This window comes from Colobus angolensis, unplaced genomic scaffold, assembly GCF_000951035.1.
Source record: "Colobus angolensis palliatus isolate OR3802 unplaced genomic scaffold, Cang.pa_1.0 Scaffold30, whole genome shotgun sequence".
NCBI classification, from domain to species: Eukaryota; Metazoa; Chordata; class Mammalia; order Primates; family Cercopithecidae; genus Colobus; species Colobus angolensis.
Window position 1 is genome coordinate 1,920,205 of NW_012116266.1, and position 6,000 is coordinate 1,926,204.

At 40.6% G+C, this 6,000-nt stretch overlaps 1 protein-coding gene across 2 annotated transcripts in view; it reads left to right on the forward strand.

Moving 5' to 3' along the window:
- The window catches only part of MDH1B (malate dehydrogenase 1B, NAD (soluble)), a 39,946-nt gene that overhangs the window by 23,037 nt on the left and 10,909 nt on the right, over positions 1-6,000 (forward strand). The gene's annotated exons all lie outside the window — the stretch shown is intronic.

Genomic DNA, 6,000 nt, shown 5'->3' on the forward strand with positions numbered 1-6,000 from the left:
TGATCTCCTCAATCGTGGGGGCAGAATCTGGGGCAGCTGGAGTCCCCAAGCTGGTTGCCTCTCCTGTCCTTGTCACTTACTATGTGCTCTGAGTCAGGAAAATGATTGGGAAGATGCAATTAATGTAATGAATACAGGAAAAGGAGCAGACTTTCGAGAGGCATCTAAGTGAAAGTTCTGGTGGGTAACATATCTCTGGAGCCCAGGAGAGAGCTCTGGGCTGGACATTGGGACACAGAGTTGTCAGCAACTGATAGTAATGAGAAGAAATTGATAACCATCGTGACCTCCTGGAGGAGGACCTGAGTGGTGGGGGAGGGAAGACTTCTGCAGTTCAGGGTCTCTTGTGCCTGTTGGATTTTGTTCTGTGTGCATGACATACATATCCATAACTACAAAGACATGGATAGATATCTGGATGGTTGGATGTTAAAGTTTAACTACTATTAGAGAGGAGAGGGTGAAGATAGAGGGGGAGTGAGCAGAAGGGTTCTCTGCTCAAGTAGAACTCAAGTGCCAGAGCACAGGGTCAGCTGCAAACTGAAAGTGTCTCTGCTGCTAAGGCCAGAGGGAAGGGGAGAAGGTGATGGATGCAGATGCAGGTCGGTGTGTGGAAGGGAGGAATACGGAACCAAACAGGCAGCGGGACCAGGTCCTGAAGGCCAAAGACTCAGGGAAAGGCTGGGCTTCTAAGGAAGGACATGAAGGTTTGAAATGCAGGCATGTATGCATAACGACATTTTGGTCAATGGCAGATGGCATGATACCACAGTGGTCCTGTTGCGGGCCAAAAGAGTGAGGGTCGTGATCAACTCAGTGGAGGCTATATGAGTAAACAGCAAACTGTTCTCATAAATGTTGGCAAACTGACGAACTGCATCTGCTGCCCAGAAGGAATGCTGAGGGCTGTCGCACCCCAAGGGCAGTGTTTCTTGTGATTAGGCACATCTGAAGCTTGTTAGCTATAATAATGGGAACCTGTGATCAATCAAGCAGCTGACCAACCATTAGCTCCTCCCTCCTCTTTCTACCCAATAAATACGAAGGACTGTAGAAGCTCAGGGCTGCCTTTGCTCACTAGAAGCAAGAAGCCCCCTTCTTCCCTTGACCCCTTCTTTTTCTTTAAAACAAATCCCTTTTCTTTGTCTTCATTTCTACGTTCGTCCTCCTTTGTTCAGTCCGGTAGTAACTGGGGCAAACCGTGGCATGGTCTCATAACGTAATGGAGTTGAGCAATTCCTTCCGCCTAGTGACCTCCTGATGATCCTGACGCTGTGTAGGCCTAGGCTAATAATGTATGTGTTGGTGTCTTTGTTTTTAACAAAAAAATTTGAAAAGAAAAAAGTAATTTTTAAAAATAGAAAAAAGCTTATAAAAGGACATAAAGGATCTAAAGAAAAAGGATATAAAGAAAAAATATTTTTGTGTAGTTGTACAAGGTATTTGTGTTTTAAGCAGAGTGCTAATACAAAAGAGTTTTTAAAAACATAAAAGCTTAAAAATACAGTAAGCTAAGGTTATTATCAAAGAAAGAAAAAAAAATTCAGTGTAGCCTAAGTACATGGTATTTATCAGTCTGCAGTAGTCTACAATAACGTCCTAGGCCTTCACATTCACTCACCACTCACTCACTGACTCACCCAGAGCAACTTCCAGTCCCACAGGCTTCATTCATGGTAAGTGCCCTATACAGTTGTACCTTTTTTTAATCTTTTATGCTGCTTTCTTTTCTTATACCTTTTCTATATTAGATATGTTTAAATACACAAATACTATTATGGTTACAATTGCCTACAGTATTCAGTACAGTAACATGCAGTGCAGGTTTGTAGCCTAGGTGTATGGTAGCCTATACTATCTAGGTTTGTGTAAGTACATTCTTTCATGTTCATGCAATAACAAAATTGCCTAGCAATACATTTCTCAGAATGTGTCTCCCATTATTAACTGACACATGACCGCAACTGTTAAGAGGAAGGGAGAGACACAAAGCAGAAAAAAATATAATTCTTTTCAGAGTTAAGGGCTCAGTGGAAGTTAGGGACCATTAATTTGTAGTGCCTGCAATGTATGATTGTGTGATTCCTTGCAAAGATGCTCAGCTGCCTGGATGCAGGAGCAGAAACCTAGATGCATGATTGTAGTAAACCCCAAAATATGAGAGTATACTGCTAGCCTCTGCTATTAGAATAAATGCAGTTAGAGTAAAAGTAAAACCACAACGTATTCCAACAAAATTTTGAGTTCTTCCATGTTGACTTTATTTGGAGTAGCAAATTATTTCCAAAAAGTTTTTATTTTTCTCACATTTGTGCACGTGCTTTACTGGTGCCTTAAATAGGTGCTAAGGTGACTTTGGTTATCCACATTGAACATGAGAGTGGAAAATGAGTCCAGTTCACTTAGCATTTGGGAACGAAGAAGGTGAGGCAAAGAAATCGAAGGCCATTGCAAGAAAGCAGATGAAGTAATAGACTATGGGGGTCTAGATTGGATAAGGAAGGAAGTAATAAACAGAAATAAAATAAGAGTCCAAACAAAGGGGATATTGAAACTATTTAACAACCAGTATGGGTACAGATCCCAACCAGTTGAAACAGTTGCTGCCTTTCAGAATGGACTAACTCATCAAAATCAACTGCAGGGGACAGAGTGGGTGCCATTGGTCCAGACCATAGAGGGTTAAGTAAGGTGAAAGTATAGGAAGTTGGGGAGGAAGGACAGAGGGAGGGTGGGGTTTGGGAATTCAGAGGAGGTTCTGGCTGATGGCCAAGTCACCAGGAGGGGGCCAAACCAAAGCCCAGAGGAGGCAGGAAGGTGGAGGTGCAGGCACAGAGGGATATGTAGAAGTCCAATTGGCCATTGATTTTAACTCATTCTTTTATTCTCAGAATGTAGAGGCCCTCTGTGTGGCTTCCTATACTAAGCAGAATAGAGCTTCAAATTACTTTTATGGGAGTGGGCCACAAAACAGTCATTCTAAAATTGACTCCATTGACTTGTAGTTAGTCCTAACTGTCTCATATATACTTACATTATAGAAGTTTTGTGACAGACAAAAAAAAGACTTGATTTTATGCTGTGTTTTTACTAACGAAGGTCAAGGGGTATGTGTTTGTGTGTGTGTGTGTGTGTGTGTGTGTGTGTGTGTGTGTTTGATTGATCTTAACTCTGTCACCTTTGGCTCTTGCCCCTGCAAAGAAACACTCTTCCAGATACTCCAAAATCAGTGAATCTCACAGTGTGGAGATCTCTGCTTACTAACATATCAAGGAAATTATTCTTGTGTGAGGCTTGTTTAATCTCTTCAATTAATGCAATAATAAATTTCCTGATTTTAGAAACTGAACTACATAAAAAAGATAAAAGGATCTCCTTACCCATCACAGATGACAGCCAAGAAAAACAGGTCTCAGATGGTAGGTACACTTACACTCAATTTTTTAAACTGCCCTTTTTATTCAAGAGTTAACAGTACATTGCAAAGAAAGAAATTTGATCACCCACTAACCATAAAGTGGGAGTTAAGTCATCCTATATTCAAAAAATAGGATTATATTTAAAATCTGTTTAAGTCTTTGGAGAAAATTACCAGATAGTCACTGTGCACCTTCTATCTGCTGGTCACTGTGAGAGACACTGTCTTATCTGCTGGTCACTGTGAGAGAGATAAGGAAGTGATGGCCCCACTCACTGGGGAAAGAAGCCATGAGAATATGAAAAGGTAAATGCCAAGACACACAGTGAATTAAATGGCTTAATAAAACGAGGGAAGATAGGTCAAAAGGAAGGAAAGTACATAATAAGTAGTCTAAAAACTCACATGAAAAGGAAAAGCCTGTAGAGAGGAGAAAATGTAATTGTATCTTGAAATCTAGTTGGGACCTAAGATGGCTAAAGATCTAAAAATGGGCATTTCTTCAGAAACTGAGCTAGTTCAGTCACGGAATATGAAAAATGTCTGGAGATCTTCTGTACAACAATGTGCATGTCTTCCGAATACAATGTCTTCCAAATGTATATAGGATGGATGAGGCTGGAAAGATAGGTAGGGGCCATCTGTTGTTTGGCTGAGTGGTTAGTTAGCAATATGACTGATGAATGGTGGATGATGGGACTGTTGATGAAAAGAGTCAAACTCTGTAAGATATTTTAAGAGATTTATTCCGAGCCGGATATGAGTGACCATGGCCCATGATACAGTCCTCAGGAGGTCCTGAGAACGTATGTCCAAGGTAATTGGGGTACAGCTCAGTTTTATATATTTTAGGAAGGCATGAGACATCAATCAAATACATTTAAGAAATACATTGGTTTCATTCAGAAAGGCGGGACAAGTCAAAGATGTAGGTGGGGGGCCTCCAGGCTATAGGTAAATTTAAACATTTTCTGGCAGACAATTGGTTAAGTTTGTCTAAAGACCTGGGATTGGTAGAAAGGAATGTTTAGATTAAGATAAAGGATTGTGGAGATCGAGTTTTATTGTGCAGAGGAGGCTCTCAGATAGCAGACTTAGAGAGAGCAGGTTATAAATTGTTTCTTATGAGACTTTAAAGGGTGCCTGGCTCTTAGTTGATTATCTCCTGAATCTGGGGAGAAAGGAAGGAAAACAAAGGGGAGAGGGGATTCTCTATAGAATGTGGATTTTCCCACAAGAGATTTTGCAGGGCAATTTCAAGGTCTGGCAAGGAAATATATTTTGGGGTAAAACATTTTGATTTTCTTCCTTGTCATGGCAGAGTCAGATTGGAAAGTAAGTCACGATATACAGGGTTAAATATCTGATGAGAATTTATGGTTTATAGGGCATGACTCTCAGACTCCTTAGAAAGGAATTTAGGTGGCCGGGCACAGTGGCTCACGCCTGTAATTCCAGCACTTCTGGGAGGCCAAGGCAGACAGATCACCTGAGGTCAGGAGTTCGAGACCAACCTGATCAACATGGAGAAACCCCATCTCTATTAAAAATACAAAAAAATTAGCTGGGTGTGGTGGCACATGCCTGTAATCCCAGCTACCCAGGAGGCTGAGGCAGGAGAATCACTTGAACCTGGGAAGCGGAGGTTGTGGTGAGCCGAGATCACACCATTGCACTCCAGCCTGGGCAACAAGAGCAAAACCCTGTCTCAAAAAAAAAAAAAAAGAAAAAAGAAAAGAAAGGAATTTGGGCAAGATAAAAAAAAATCAGAGCTTAGTCCTCAGGACAAAGCACAAAATAGATGGGGTCAGGCTTAGAGAATTAATCCAGCTGTAACATGAGCACTGTAGGGGATTATCAACAGCCCAAATCACTGTCCTGACAAGCGTAGTGAACTCAGTCCCACCTAGACAGTGTCTCTCTAGATATCTGAGTGGCAGCACTATTATTGCATTGGCCCAACTGGTGTTAAGCAACACTTAAGATCTGAGGGCACCAAGGCCCTTGTCAGAACTGAGGAAAACTGTAAGATCTGTCATGAAGGAGATGGCAGCTTTCCAGGGTGGAGGGAGAGAAGCCAAATTGTAGAGTGTGTATTCCTGAGACTACTCGCATCAGAACAGTTTAAGTTGCTAATTACAGTTTTAGGTTCTTAGACCTCTACCTGAACAAATCATAAGCTTATGCAGATTAAAGAACTTTAGTTGTGATAAAAGAGAGAAAATGGGGTTGATTTAAGGTTGTTTCGCAGACCATTTGTTGAATAAGCATAGAATCAAATATAACCAATTACAGTGTTTTCCACATTTTGAGAAACATTTCCATAAGCTTAGGTGGATTGTAAAAAACATACAGTGATTAATGAAATCAATTTAATCACTAGCTTTTTTCTCACAGAAATAGAATGAAATTGATAAGAAAATAGTAAGGAGACCAGATTTTTTTCCCCAATGAACTAGAATAGAATAGAAAGAAAAAGGCAAGTAGAAAAAACAAGAAAAGGGTAAGTAGGACTAGATTAGTGTATTAGTCAGGGTTCCCTAGAGAGGTAGAACTAATAGGATATATAAATATAAATATAA